At 35.9% G+C, this 15,011-nt stretch overlaps 1 long non-coding RNA gene across 1 annotated transcript; it reads right to left on the bottom strand.

Moving 5' to 3' along the window:
- Window positions 1-11,545: 11,545 nt before the first annotated feature.
- LOC117318265 lies at window positions 11,546-13,917 on the bottom strand. Its single transcript, XR_004530319.1, has 2 exons — window positions 13,400-13,917; window positions 11,546-12,500 (listed from the first exon to the last, which is right to left on the bottom strand). It is a non-coding gene; the product is annotated as an uncharacterized LOC117318265 (long non-coding RNA).
- Between the last annotated feature and the right edge of the window lie 1,094 nt (window positions 13,918-15,011).

Below are 15,011 nucleotides of genomic sequence, written 5' to 3' on the forward strand. Positions count from 1 at the left end.
CTGATTGATTGATTGATGGGGCTTAACGTCCTTGTTCCGGTTATAACCGAGCCTAGGACACTAAGGGGGAAGGGGTGGGTCGGGGCACTAAATAGGGAGCAATTTCGCATTTCGTCATCGCCAAATGATCTAATATGAGAGGGACAGACGATTATCTCTATGTCTAAAAAAAAAAAAAAAAAAAAAAAATAATTTTGACCTGTCACTGAATTGCCTTAATGCCCTACATTATCCTAATCTAGACCTATATGAACCTATACTCTGTGGCGGCTAGCAATTAGCCTACTCTTGTTCGAATACCAGCAGAGGATCTTTAACGTGCACGGCGTGACTCACCGTACACCGGACCCCGGATTAACGTCCCTTCCGAAGGACAATAGGAGGGGAACAGTCTGCTGACTGTTTCCCCTATGGGGGTTCACTCTAGCAGGGAAGTGTCCATCCCATTGGTCAAACAGATTACATATAACCAAATTTAGTCATCTGCTATTTGATCGGGGTGAGGCCTGCTTTATGTAATGTATGTGGCCCTGTTCACAGTTGGTGTCCCAGATGCCAGCTGACCCTTTATTTACACAACTGTAGCAGTTAATGTAAAGCAAGCTGGACCCCTACTAGTGAGGGATCTGGTTACTGGTGTAATGAGATCTAGACTCCCTTGTAATTTTATGCAGATAAAATTGCCCACCACTCAAAGTATTAATAACATATTAAACTAAATTAATATTCTCATTATTCCGTAATTCGTGAACGTACAATTGCATTTTTTGATTTTATAAAGTTTATTATATCAAACGATATTAGTTTCTGATAAAGAAAAGAACAATTGAGAATAGATTTATTTCGAATTTAAAACAATAGATAAATATTGAATTTAAAAGAATTTTATTGCTAACAATACCCAAAAGGACTGGGCGCAAATTCAAATTCACAACTTTTTAATGTCCTCTCCGTAATACAACTATACATATAACTTATCAATGTCCTCTCCGTAATACAATTATACATATAACTTATCAATGTCCTCTCCGTAATACAATTATACATATAACTTATCAATGTCCTCTCCGTAATACAATTATACATATAACTTATCAATGTCCTCTCCGTAATACAATTATATATAACTTATCAATGTCCTCTCCGTAATACATATAACTTATCAATGTCCTCTCCGTAATACAATTATATATAACTTATCAATGTCCTCTCCGTAATACAATTATATATAACTTATCAATGTCCTCTCCGTAATACAATTATATATAACTTATCAATGTCCTCTCCGTAATACATATAACTTATCAATGTCCTCTCCGTAATACAATTATATATAACTTATCAATGTCCTCTCCGTAATACAATTCTACATACAGTATACAAACTTAGCAATTTAATTTACTCTCAAAACAATATATATAGCAAACATTAGACCAGTATTAGAATACTCAGATAAAGTTTGGGATAACTGTACAAAAACGATTCTGATTTACTTGAATCTGTTCAACTAGAAGCTTTAAGGTTTATAACAGGTTTAAATTGTCAATTACGAAACAAAGCTAGTGATTTAAATTATTCAAATTACGATAAATGTATGGATAATTTGGTTGATGACTGTTCCTGTATATGGATGTTAATATTAAAAACGAAATTCATTTCTTCTTCCAATGTCCACTTTACTTTAATATTTGACATCACATCATAACAGTTTATAACCTACTGCCAGCTGATATATATAGACTCTTATTAGTTCTTATCTAAAAACGTTAACGCTTTCAAAATTATAAGTAATGTAATATTATTATGTCTATATACTCATTTAATATTTATATGAAAGTTATATCAATTGAAAATACATCATATTTTCCTACTTGATACTAATTTTGTAATACTCATATGTTCATTAAACTGGGAATCTATAGGAAAAAACTAATAAAAGCTGAGCCTGTTGTCCAATCCCCTTTGCCAACACCAATTGTATATTCTGAACTTGTAAGATTGAACAACATCACAAGAGGAAATAGAATAGGTAGTATGTTACAACCAGAACGAAATAGCAAATGAGTTCCATTATTTATTTAATTGAAGCGACCAACAAATATCATTTATCTAATGCATTTATATCGACATGAAAATTAATCTTTATTTTAAATATTCAAACTTTTGATTGCTGACTATATCTTATATATTCAATCAATAAAATTAAAAAAAAACAATTCAGTAAGAGATAGGAATGTAAATCTTGTACAAACAGCAAGTATACATGTTTGGCTATCAATTTTCTTGTAAAAATTGATTATGATTTTAGTTGAGCGGCAAATGTAAGCTTCTGCTAAAGTTGAAAACAAATGGAAATGCGGTTGTTTTGTAATTCATGTCTTCTTTTCAAACATGGATGCATACTTATATCTACACAACTCCGTTCAGACAATAACGCGTGTACCTGACTGCGATCGGGTATACCGCTAAACAATCAGCAGGTGTGAAAATTTCGGTCCACGCTCGTCCACCTGTCACAGCATCACGGGGGTCTGTGATTTCGAGTATACTAATTGACACGCGCATATAATTGTTTATGATTTGATGCATGTGTATGGTTTCACGACATCAAATATATCCCGCCCAACTGCTTTTACTAGTAGCATTTAATAGAAGCTTGGGTTTGTAATTGAATTTAAGGTGTTTGTTTTTTTCAACAACCAATCAGAATTCGTATTAGAGAACATTACCTATATAACAAATAACTTATGTCCATTTGTGCAACACATCTTACCATGCCACGTGGTAAGAAAACCAATCAGCCTAAATGGCCATGCGGTGACTGTAAATTGAATACGCACGAGACTCAAAGTTTATTGTGTGAATCTTGTGATATTTGGTACCACTCCAAATGCCAAGCTGTGACGGCCACGCAGTTCGAGTCTTTTTCAATTTCGCCAGAAGCGTACATCTGCCGATCATGTCGCTCCAATGGATCAGAGTTCGACTACCTGTGCGGTCTTACAAGACTTAAATTGGTAAGTCAAATATTCATGCAAATTAGACCGAGAATATAAGCAGATGTACAATTCGTGTTTTGTTTATTATTGTTTCCTATATATAAGTATATACCGCAATATTAAATAAATGTAAACAATACATACACTTTTTTTAATGTATGTGAATTCTATAATCACCTGCTTATAATCTCGTTCAATTTCCCTTTATTTTATATGTAAATGTCACTTAATACATATCTTGTAGAAACTGTCTTTATAACTGAAAATGTCTACTTATATATGTGTCCCGTAAAACGTATATTTTAAATGTAAATGTCACTAAATACATATCTTGTAGAAACTGTCTTTATAACTGAAATTGTCTACTTATATGTGTGTCCCGTAAAACGTATATTTTAAATGTAAATGTCACTAAATACATATCTTGTAGAAACTGTCTTTATCACTGAAATTGTCTACTTATATATGTGTCCCGTAAAATCTTTTCACGTCGCCCCACATATTTGGCAAGATAAAACATCTGAAGAAAAGTCAATTCATTTCCATAAATTTTTGGCAAGCAAGAAACGTTCCCAAATCAGCAGCTTTTTTATGGCCTCAAATGTTGAGTTTCAGTGTCCGAGGCCAAAACAATCTTGCGGCAAAAAGCCCTGTCAACGCAAACGCGTGAAATCATCAAAAACCAGGACATAGAAAAACTGTTGAAACCAGACCATTTTCTTCATGGGCTAGTTCAGTATATTGACTTGACATTGACATTTTAATTATTTATAAATTTTGCATTTTTTCATTTTAGTGGTAAATACAAATAAGTAGTCAATTTCAGACTCGTCACCTCGTCAGGTGCACTTGCGTAAAGTGAGAACTGAAATATGTCTACTGTCAATGACAGTATTGTATTTGTACATTTTAGAGCGTGTATGTTTTTATATATATATATATATGCATTGTATTTGTATCTAACATGGTTTTTATATATGTGGAATAGATTATGAGATTTACTTTTTATACGTATATTGTTGTTCGACATATTTTAACAATATTCGAAATTAGTTTAAACAGTATTTTAATTAACTCAGAGACAAATATACAAAATAACGCATAATTTGCAAAAGGATCTGGAAACAAGCTTAACGTTTGTATCACTCAATACGGCTGTCAATTAAGTTTCGATTGAACAAGTGTTACAAATATACTGCAATGTAAGCGAAGCTTCATGTATAAAATTTACAATTTTCACTTTCCATAGTTTTTGTTTGAGGACGTGTAAGATTTCTATTAAGGAATTTTTTAAAGTTTGTCAATACTTCTAAATTCTTGAGGTACCGAGTTCCATAATTTTACAGATGACGGCAAACAAAAAAGATGCTTTATAATAGTTTGCTTTTGTCTGAACTGATGATCAGTTTGTCTGGTTCTATAATCATGAGGATCTGAGTGTATGGAAGGTACAAGTGTGTTTTATTGTGAATGATTTTGAGATTTAAAAAAAAAAATTTTCTTCGATCTGATAAGTTTTTCCCAACATAAGCCTTTATATAACAGTTCTATGTTAACAATGTTTGTAGCACCTGTCGCTATCCTGCCAGCTTCAATTTGAACTTGCTCTATTTTGTCTATAAGCTATTGTGGTAGTGCATCCAAAACAATATCAGCTTATTCTAATGAAAGATATATATAGAGTCTGTAGAGAGTTTCTATCAAGAACATATTTCAGTTTCCTCAGTGTACCTAAACGTATGAAAGTTTCAATGTGGTCAACCAAGTCAAAACTAGAGGACAAGTATACACCAAGATGCTTATGAGATGTCACATTAGATACGACTGTATTGTTCATTAAAAATATTTTAATGTACCGATTAAATACATAGTAATTTTATGAATGTTGGTAAAAAATTATATGTGTATGTAACAATTGGATTTTAACATTTTTTAACATTCAACAGACGTTTATATTTACATGTAGGCTTTGCTTAGAATTATAGAAGACTTTTGTCTAAGAATTATTTCGTGGAAATCTACTATTTTTATACATCGACTTCACGAATTGCTTGTTATATAATCAATATTCTACGTAATAAATTGTCTTTAAATTAACCAGGTCTTTGTTGTTCCTTGACATTACATGCATAAGGGGAGATAACCGCTACTGAAGTTAGAGTGTTTGTGTACATTATATCGATTCATGGTGCACTACGCGACAATGATGCACTAAAAATTGATTTAACAAGTTCACGTTCCCAAATTATCAGCTGTAAGTATGATTTTGTTTGATTTACATAGTAGATTAAGGTAGATTTGGGTGGATTTGGGTGGATTTGGGTAGATTTGGGTAGATTTGGGTAATTCGTCGCGCCCCAATGGTCCCCTCCCTTATCTCAAACTAATAAACAACTCCAAAAAATGGTAGCATGGACTATTAAATCTAACAATATTTATTAATGAGACTAAAAGCATGGTCCCAACCCATAGGAAATGAAAACTTTAATTTACCATTGAAAATCACAATACAGTTTTTGAGGATCGACAAGTTTGGCGGAGGTTAGGATGGAAGAGAAAGCGGTTTTTTGGGATTCCATTAGCACAGAAAATGCTGACATTTTAACCGTGTCACTGGTAGATTGTGTCTCTTTCTCGTGTTGGGGTTTCACTAAGAATTCAACAAATCTCATCCCTAAACCTTGACATACCAATATGGACATTTCTGCGGACGAAATGACGATTTTATTCGCTACAGGGGGGCGATTGCCCGAGATCAGAATTTCTGATAACAATTACTGTGTTTCGTTCACCCTATTATACAAATCTAGGAACGATAAATCGCCTTCAAGCTCCATTGCCGTAGTGTCCAATACATTATGACGACCTGACTCTGTAATGACAGATACGACAAAAATACCCATTTTGACACATTGAAATTGATGTAAATACCTCGTGGTTTCTTCTTGTCTGGACCGAGACCACAATTAGCTTCGCTATATGTTTCATTGTAACATTAAAATTCATAGTAAATTCCCAATATCTCATATGCAAATTTCCATCTCACCTGGCCAAGACCAACATGTGAGAAGCAAAATATAAAAGTTTCAACATAACATGTTGGGCATTTTCTGGAGATAGCTGTCAAAATGTGTCACCAACGTGGATTATATACATCCGGGTCAGGGGTAGAGGTCAAATCAGGACTTTTCACACAGGACCCTGGCGCACAAAATACATGATCAATATTAATATTTTACATCACAAACCATAGATTGACATCTCTACTATAAATTTACATTACATTCATAGACAAAAATCAAGTTCAAACAGGCATTTGATTTATTTCCATGAAATACATACATTTCTGAGGAGACTTTATTCGTGGGGGCCTGAACCCGGAAGTACTTAATTGTGGTCTTAGTCCATCTTAGGACCGAGACCACAATTAGCTTCGCTATATGTTTCATTGTAACATTAAAATTCATAGTAAATTCCCAAAATCTCATATCCAATTTTCCAACTCACCTGGCCAAGACCAACATGTGAGAAGCAAAATATAAAAGTTCAACATAGCATGTTCAGCATTTTCTGGAGTTAGCTGTCAAAATGTGTCACCAACGTGGATTATATACATCCGGGTCAGGGGTAGAGGTCAAATCAGGACTTTTCACACAGGACCCTGGCGCACAGAATACATGATCAATATTAATATTTTACATCACAAAACATAGATTGACATCTCTACTATAAATTTACATTAAATTCATAGACAAAAATCAAGTTCAAACAGGCATTTGATTTATTTCCATGAAATACATACATTTCTGAGGGGACTTTATTCGTGGGGCCTGAACCCGGAAGTACTTAATTGTGGTCTCAGTCCTATTATAGGACACTATTTTTGTCAAAAATTTAAAATAAATGTTTTCATAAACTGTGAGCTATTTGAAATCATGCGGTCAAAACAGAAATACTCTATGACACATAAAACAGGAGTTAGAGAGATCTAAAAACACCCCCTTGACACTGACAGTTAAGACACAATTCTACATACAATTACTGTATATATTTCTGACACCATGTGTAAGAAAAAATGAAACAGATTTTTCAATAATTGAGATATTTCAATTTTGTAAAGTGGTATGTAAACTTTAATACTCCCTGCATATAGCTATGCAAAGTTTGCTTCCAATTTCAAATTTTAACTTTATTTTTTTTAAGATTTTAAAACTGATTTTGTTTTAAAATACTATAATTTTGCTATGAAATTGATATTTTAACTGCTTCAAAGTATTAATTAGGTTTCATAAAAACATGAGATAATCTACAGGTAATACTAAAGACATGCAGTGACCAATCACAGTGAGTGACCACCATGGACACACTGTGGCCAGCACTTGTTTACATGTACTGTTAGGCTGTCTAGCCTGAGGCAGGGAAGGGGTGGGGGTGGGGGAGGGGGGCTTAATGGGCATATCTGTTTAATGATAATATACTAGCCTCTCTCAATTGTTTCTCAAAACACCTTTGAAGTCAATTATCAAACAGGCACTGATGTGTATATCACAATTACCAGATCAGTGTTCAGCTTCACTTCAGTTTTGTACTCCGAACACATCTGACCACCACTGACCACCACTGACCACTACTGACCAATACTGACCAATACAAGTATGAAGGGAGACAGAAAGAGAAGAAATAACCATTTCAAACCTGGACACACCCCCAAGAATAAAGGCCTAGTTCTCCAAGATGTAAGGGACAAACCTGTCAACACAGAGGTGACCCCAGTTCTGACCAGAAGACTGACCGTCACCAAAGTATCTCAGCTGGTGACAACACCAAGACCGGAAAGTCAATCCAATGTAGCAGCGGACACCGAAGATAGACCCTGTACAATACATGCATCAACCGCCTCGTCAGACTCGGAGACTGAAATAGAGGGAAACCGGATAATTGATGTTATCTTGATGATGAAGATGTGGAACGATGTCATCAATGTACACGCAGAGCAATGTCACACCAGTTGTACGGTACCCGTATTCAAACTAGTGTCCGAGAAGAAATGGGCCCTGGGATGGAGTTGCTCTGTCCAGTGTGTCAAGTGTGAGTACAAGTCTCAGCTTTACAAACTTTACAGAGAAGCGGACTCGGAGAAGCCCGGACCAAAGCCAGCACTAATTAACAAATATCTACCTTCAGCACTGTGTGGACAGTCCGTCAGCACCAAAGGAGCTAGACTTCTACTCGGACACCTGAACATACCTGCAGGTGCCAAAAGTGGGATGCAACGACAGGCCAACCAGGTGTCACGGGAGATTACTGCCCTTAACAAAGCAGACATGGAGGAAAAGACTCGACTGGTGGTACAGGACAACACCCTGAGAGGACAGGAGTCTCCGAGCACCATCGGAATAGCTGTGGATGGGCGGTACAACAGTACTACATTTGGAAGCTCTAAGAAGCCTGGACTGAATGCCTCTCAGGGAATCAGCTTGGGAATTGAGACATGTACTCCAAAGAAGTGGATACTTGGACGTGCCCTCCACAACAAACTTTGCTGGACAGGCGCTTGGCTGAGAGGGAAAGGGTATGATGTTGACTGTCCGGGTGGTCACCCTGAGTGCACAGCCAACACCAGCCGGTTTGACGGCCTCTCCGAGTATGCCATGGGGAAGGACATTGGAGAGCAGCTGACCAGACAGGGTGTCCTTGTGAAATATGCCACTACGGATGGAGATGGTACTGGCGCCCAAGGCCTGCAGGAAGCCATGCGAGCCCTACATCCGATGTGGAAAGTGGAGAGACTGGCTGACCCGACTCACATAGGTAGAGCACAGTTTCGGAAATCAAACAGTGCTAAGTTCAGTGACTCCATGTTTCCCGGACGTACCAGACTTATGAGGTCTCACTCACAGAAGGTGTTTTCCCAAGACTTGAAAGCCAGGAGCAGCATGGTCTTCAAATCCCTCATGAAAACACACAACGGTAACATGGAGACTATCACCAGTCGCTTACCTGATGTGTTAGATGCCACCGTGTCGTGCTATTCAGGGGACTGTTCCAAGTGTAGTCAGCACTCCGAGGTGTGCTCTGGAGATGACGGTGACAACTGGTGGGTGCGCTCAATGTTCCTCAGTTCGAACCAGATACATCATCTTCAGATGACGCCAGATGACCAGATGTTGGTATTGGAGCTCCTGAAAATGAAGTTAAGCACTGAAGCTGTCTATTCAATGAGACTCAACACATCAACTCAGAAAAATGAGGGGTGTCACAGAGGCATCAATGTCGCTCTACCAAAATATCAGAACTTTGGACGGAATGCTGAGGGGAGACTAGACAATGCCATCTTAACTTTCAACAACACGGCCGGGAAAGCTATTCAACAGAAGGTCGAACACCTCGGTGGTACTCTGAGTCGAGAAGTGAAACATAAGCTTGATCAACTGAGCTCAGAGGAAGTGTACCAAAGACAACACCAATACAAACCTGAAGTGAAGAAGAGAGCTCTATCAAGACTGGCAGCACAGCATAAAGATCATAAGAAAAGGTCCAAGTCCGCTCGAAAGTCCGACTACAGGAGAGGGCAGCTAGATCCAGTCATTCAGCAACATGGCAGGGGAGACAATCAGCTTCAGGATCATCTGTATTGAAAAGTGAAAAATTGATTTAGAGACATATTGGCAACCAGAATTCAAAATTCAAAAACACATATGTAACAACAACAACAACAACAACAACAATAATAACAACAACAACAAAAAGTTACATATATATGACTACCTAAAGAGGGAGCCTCCCCGTGGCGGTGGTCGGGAATATTGTGTCTCCGGATACAATAGCTAATACCCTCAAAAAATAAAATTAAAAAAAAATATTTCAAATTTTCAAATTTAACAAACAGTCCCTAAAACCTACATGACCATGACAAATGTTTGAATTTAAACAATACTGTCTATTATTGTTAATAAAATGGGGTTCTAAACTTATATGGTCTACATTTATACATAAACTATTATGACACAAATGTGAACAATCCAGATCACTTGACAAGCCTAAATTTTGAAAATGAACAATAACAGCAAGTCTATGAGCATGTTTTTTTTTCCACTTTGAATCAACAGGGTCCTTAAATGATATAATTCCATATTTTCCTGTCTTTGTCAAAGGTCCTGTCCATAGTCTGCAGGTGCCATTTTCTGGGCAAATCACAGAGTTTTCTGATAGCTTCCACTTGTACAATTCATAAAAATCCTCCATTTTTACTTTCAAATATGGTGTATGAATACACAATATCACAAAATATGCAAATTAGACACTATAAACAGCGCCCCTGTTCTGTCAAAAAAATAAATAGAAAAAATAAAAAATTTAATTTAAAAAATAATTTTTTAAATTTAAATTCAACCTGATTTTGAAAAATAACTTTACTAACCTATCACACATAATTCTGCCAATAATCATGGCAAATTTTATGAGAATCGGTCAAAAAATGTGGATTTGACAAACAAAAACATGGATTTCAGGGCCTATCATATTAGGACCGAGACCACAATTAGCTTCGCTATATGTTTCATTGTAACATTAAAATTCATAGTAAATTCCCAAAATCTCATATCCAATTTTCCAACTCACCTGGCCAAGACCAACATGTGAGAAGCAAAATATAAAAGTTTCAACATAGCATGTTCAGCATTTTCTGGAGTTAGCTGTCAAAATGTGTCACCAACGTGGATTATATACATCCGGGTCAGGGGTAGAGGTCAAATCAGGACTTTTCACACAGGACCCTGGCGCACAGAATACATGATCAATATTAATATTTTACATCACAAAACATAGATTGACATCTCTACTATAAATTTACATTAAATTCATAGACAAAAATCAAGTTCAAACAGGCATTTGATTTATTTCCATGAAATACATACATTTCTGAGGGGACTTTATTCGTGGGGCCTGAACCCGGAAGTACTTAATTGTGGTCTCAGTCCATCTGACAGAAGTGTCTATCTCAAACAAACGCTTGAAATATCTGTCTTAACACGTTTAAAGCCTTTGTTTCAAACGCTCAATTGATCCGGAAAGGGACTCTCTAAATTTTGACTTCGCGGAATAAATTTCCGGATTCGTCATTTTTTTGTCGACGCGACAATAGGAGCGGTAAATTTTTAATTTTATTTTAATTTCAATTTTTCAAAACACGAGCGGTAAATCCGACGAACAACAAATCAAATTGGTAATGGCCTAATGTTATAATTTTTGCGAAGCACCTCTACATAGCTTCACTGACAAAGATCGTAAATACAGTATAGCTTCACTGACAAAGATCGTAAATACAGTATAGCTTCACTGACAATGATCGTAAATACAGTGCAACTTCAGAAAACCGAACACCTCTCAATCTAATTAAAATTTAGATGGCCATTCTCACTTCGTTCATGTAACGTAGTGAGAATGACCATCTCAATTTTAATTAGGTTGAACAACTCTGAATACCTAACGAATTGTCATTGTACGGAATTGGTCCTTCTTTATTATAGTAATAAAAACCTGCCAAATACCAATACAATAATATTTTATTTGATTGTCACACATCATTTAAAAATGTACAATGAGGATAATGATAAAAGCTTGTTAAAAATGTACAAGATGACTTTTATCTATATACACCATAGCCTACAATGTATGTCGACGTTCTGATTTATCGCAAGATATAAAACTCCAATTTACTGTGATTTACTGTAGCAATATCAGGTACACATATTAAAAAACACTCCCTGTTCAGTCTGGGGTAAGTTTCAAGTGTTGAATTTTGTTTCATACGTAAAAAAAATCGAACGTCTATGCTTCATAAAATATATAGATTTAGATTAAAGATATTGAGGTTCATATTTTGCAGAATATATACAAACCTGTCTCTGGCATTTAAAGAATAAAAATCGTTACTTAGTGTACTAGATTGTTGATTCACATAGGAAATGTATTTCATTTTCAACAGTGTTCATACAAAATGAGCATACTCGCTGGTCCTCCGTTAAGTTTGTGTAACGACCAGTCTCTATCACTAGAGGTAGGATGTGACGTAGTATTCAGAAATATATAATCCTTTTTGAAACATCTGTATGTCCGAAGTTTGTTTCCTTGGTTTCGTCGGTTTCTCCATATATTTTTGAACCACGTATAATCATTAGACACGATGAGTGCATTACTAATGTCAGAGACATGTATATATGTCTCTGCTAATGTTATGCATTTTTACTCTAATTGTAGTGGTACTGTTAAGTTTTGTAACATATAAAAGTTACTCGCGAGTTTCTTCACACGCGCTACCCACGCATTGCCTCTTCTAGATGACCATGAATTTCTACGTTTTGAAGTCGGGAATACATCCTGAAAATTTCCTTACGCTGTTTTGATAAACAAGATGACCAGCCCGTATCTCCATGAGCTCCGATATTTGATGCAGTGCTTCCCTCTGAATTCCGAACACCGGGCCGATTTTGAGTCCGGGACCTGTTAAATATACCAAAAATTACTTCTGAAAACCGGCTTACCTGAGCGATTATGACACGAGGTCAGGCCAGTAAACCTTGAAACAACACCTGGTATTGTGTGAAGCATTATTGTCTCGGGACCTCCGTATACATGCAGGTGATTTGTACAGGTATCCAATATATGCCCCAAGGGGGCATTATGACGGTAGGTCCATTATATAATCAACACGACAATTTTGAAACAATGACACGCTTCATTGAAGCGCGTCGATTTTTGTATCTTCTCAAAACAAGTAGAGCTAGAAGCCCGATCGCGAGTTTCGCATCTAATTTAAATGAGGTCCAAAAGGGGTGTTTTTATATGGTGTTTTTTTCTTTCTTGTAACACTTGGTAATGAAAGAACTCTTCAAATCCTCACAACGAAGCTTCACCGGATGTAACAAAATGCATGTCGATCGTAAAGTGCAGCAGTACATGTAAAAATACTGTTTATAACTGCAGTTATAATTAGGGCTGGGACGATACAGTGATTGCACGATCCGATACGTATCACGATACCTCACCTACGATCCGATACGTATCACGATACTTTATTTATGGTATTGTCAAAGTAATGAACAACTTCAATGTGTGATTTTTTTCCAAATTTTATTTATTTGTTAAACACAAAGTTCGACAAGTAACAAAACTATTTTAAACAGTACTTTCAACCTCTTGCCATAGGCTCAATCATTTGAGTATTGCATGAATTGACTAGTGAACTGAGGAAACATAAAAATGCATTGCATCTTGACTAGTAGAATAAAAGAAAATTTCAACTTATCTGGACTTGAAGAATAAAATATTAACTAATATGTAATACATGATGTAATACATGGAGCTCTATATTGTCACAGATTCAGAACTGCCTTGCATACCTTACAAATGGTTTTTGTTTTGTCAGTCTTCCTGATGCCACTGCCATCTTTGTTTTTTATAAACAGGCTGACCGATCGTCTTCCACACGGACGATTTTGTGCCTTGCGGCGTAACTAACTCATCCCAGTCGTCCATTTATAAACACATTTAGTCTAGCAATGGTTTTGTAATCTACTATTTGATTGGCTAACCATGAAACAGTCATCGTGAAACGACCAATCAAACGCTTCCTAACATAGTGCCCCATTCCCGGAAACGAGACTCGCAAGTACTTTCACTTTCAGCATTTTCGATCTTTCGGTGTTTGTTTACAATTATTTTACTTTAAAAGCTTTGTTTAATGGATTTCAAATGATAATATGAAGCAATGCTTTTTGTTTTTCACAAAAATATAGCGGATCGATACCGTATCGTAATTTGCTTCTTTGGATCGATACTTGTATCATGTTGAAGTGTACCGCGATTCACCGATGCATCGGTGTATCGTCCCAGTCCTAGTTATTCTGCAACATATACATTGATTAACGTTCATAATATTCATATTATTCAGACAAACCAAATTGGCTACTTAGTACGTGCCGGTTTGTAATCGGGTACTTTCTAACAAAACATCATCTTAACCAATTATATCCGCACTTCGACCGGCCATTTTCGATAAAACTTCTCCAAAAAGAACCCTCAGTAAACCGAACAAATATCCAGGTCCCGTGCATGTTCGGTTATAGAGGTTCCACTGTATATATCTTTCTCAAGCATTTAATCGTCTGTAATCCATGTGACTATGACTTGTTAAAATACAAGGGAAAGGTTCCAACATTGGTTTTCATACGGGAGAGATTTAGTCTATTTTCGATTATGATGAAACTATATATTATTTTTTGAATAAATTAAGTGTCCTTCATGACGAAAAGCTGGTTTCGTATAGAATATAATGCATAAGTTTAATGTATGTGTGTATCGTCTCGTCTCATAAACCAGATTATCCAGAACTGTTGGTATGCTTATTTGAAAATTAATATGTTAATAAAATGGCACATTTCTTTATATATAAAGTGTTGTACGTGTTATAAGTAAAGTTTAATGTACGTGTGTATCGTCTTGTCTCATAAACCAGATTATTCTGAACTGTTGGTATATTTATTTGAATATTAATATGTGAATAAAATGCCACGTTCTTTTATAAATAAAGTGATGATGTCGAGTTCCTTTTAATAGTAATGCGTAAGAAATGGTAAACACATAACTAATATACATTTATTGGTGATTGACTGATTATTGCCAATGTACAATCAATATGATACATTGTATATATATATTTGCATATTGATGTACATGAAATATGACGGTATAGGTTAAGTCATATGACATAACAATCTTAAATTCTTACTTTGCGTGTTTTAATCATATAAGGATAAAGCCAAACCACATGTGAATGGTCGTAATGATGGGATAAATTAACGTTAATTAGTGGTCTTTGCGACTGTCCAAAGTGGTCGATATACAGAACAGCGGGATGATCATGTACTATATAGTAAGACCAATGACGAGGACATGCAATTTTTATGAGTCGTGCCCCGACGGGGTCTCAAACTTGTGATCTCGTTATAACCG

Source organism: Pecten maximus, unplaced genomic scaffold (genome assembly GCF_902652985.1).
Source record: "Pecten maximus unplaced genomic scaffold, xPecMax1.1, whole genome shotgun sequence".
Classification (NCBI taxonomy): domain Eukaryota; kingdom Metazoa; phylum Mollusca; class Bivalvia; order Pectinida; family Pectinidae; genus Pecten; species Pecten maximus.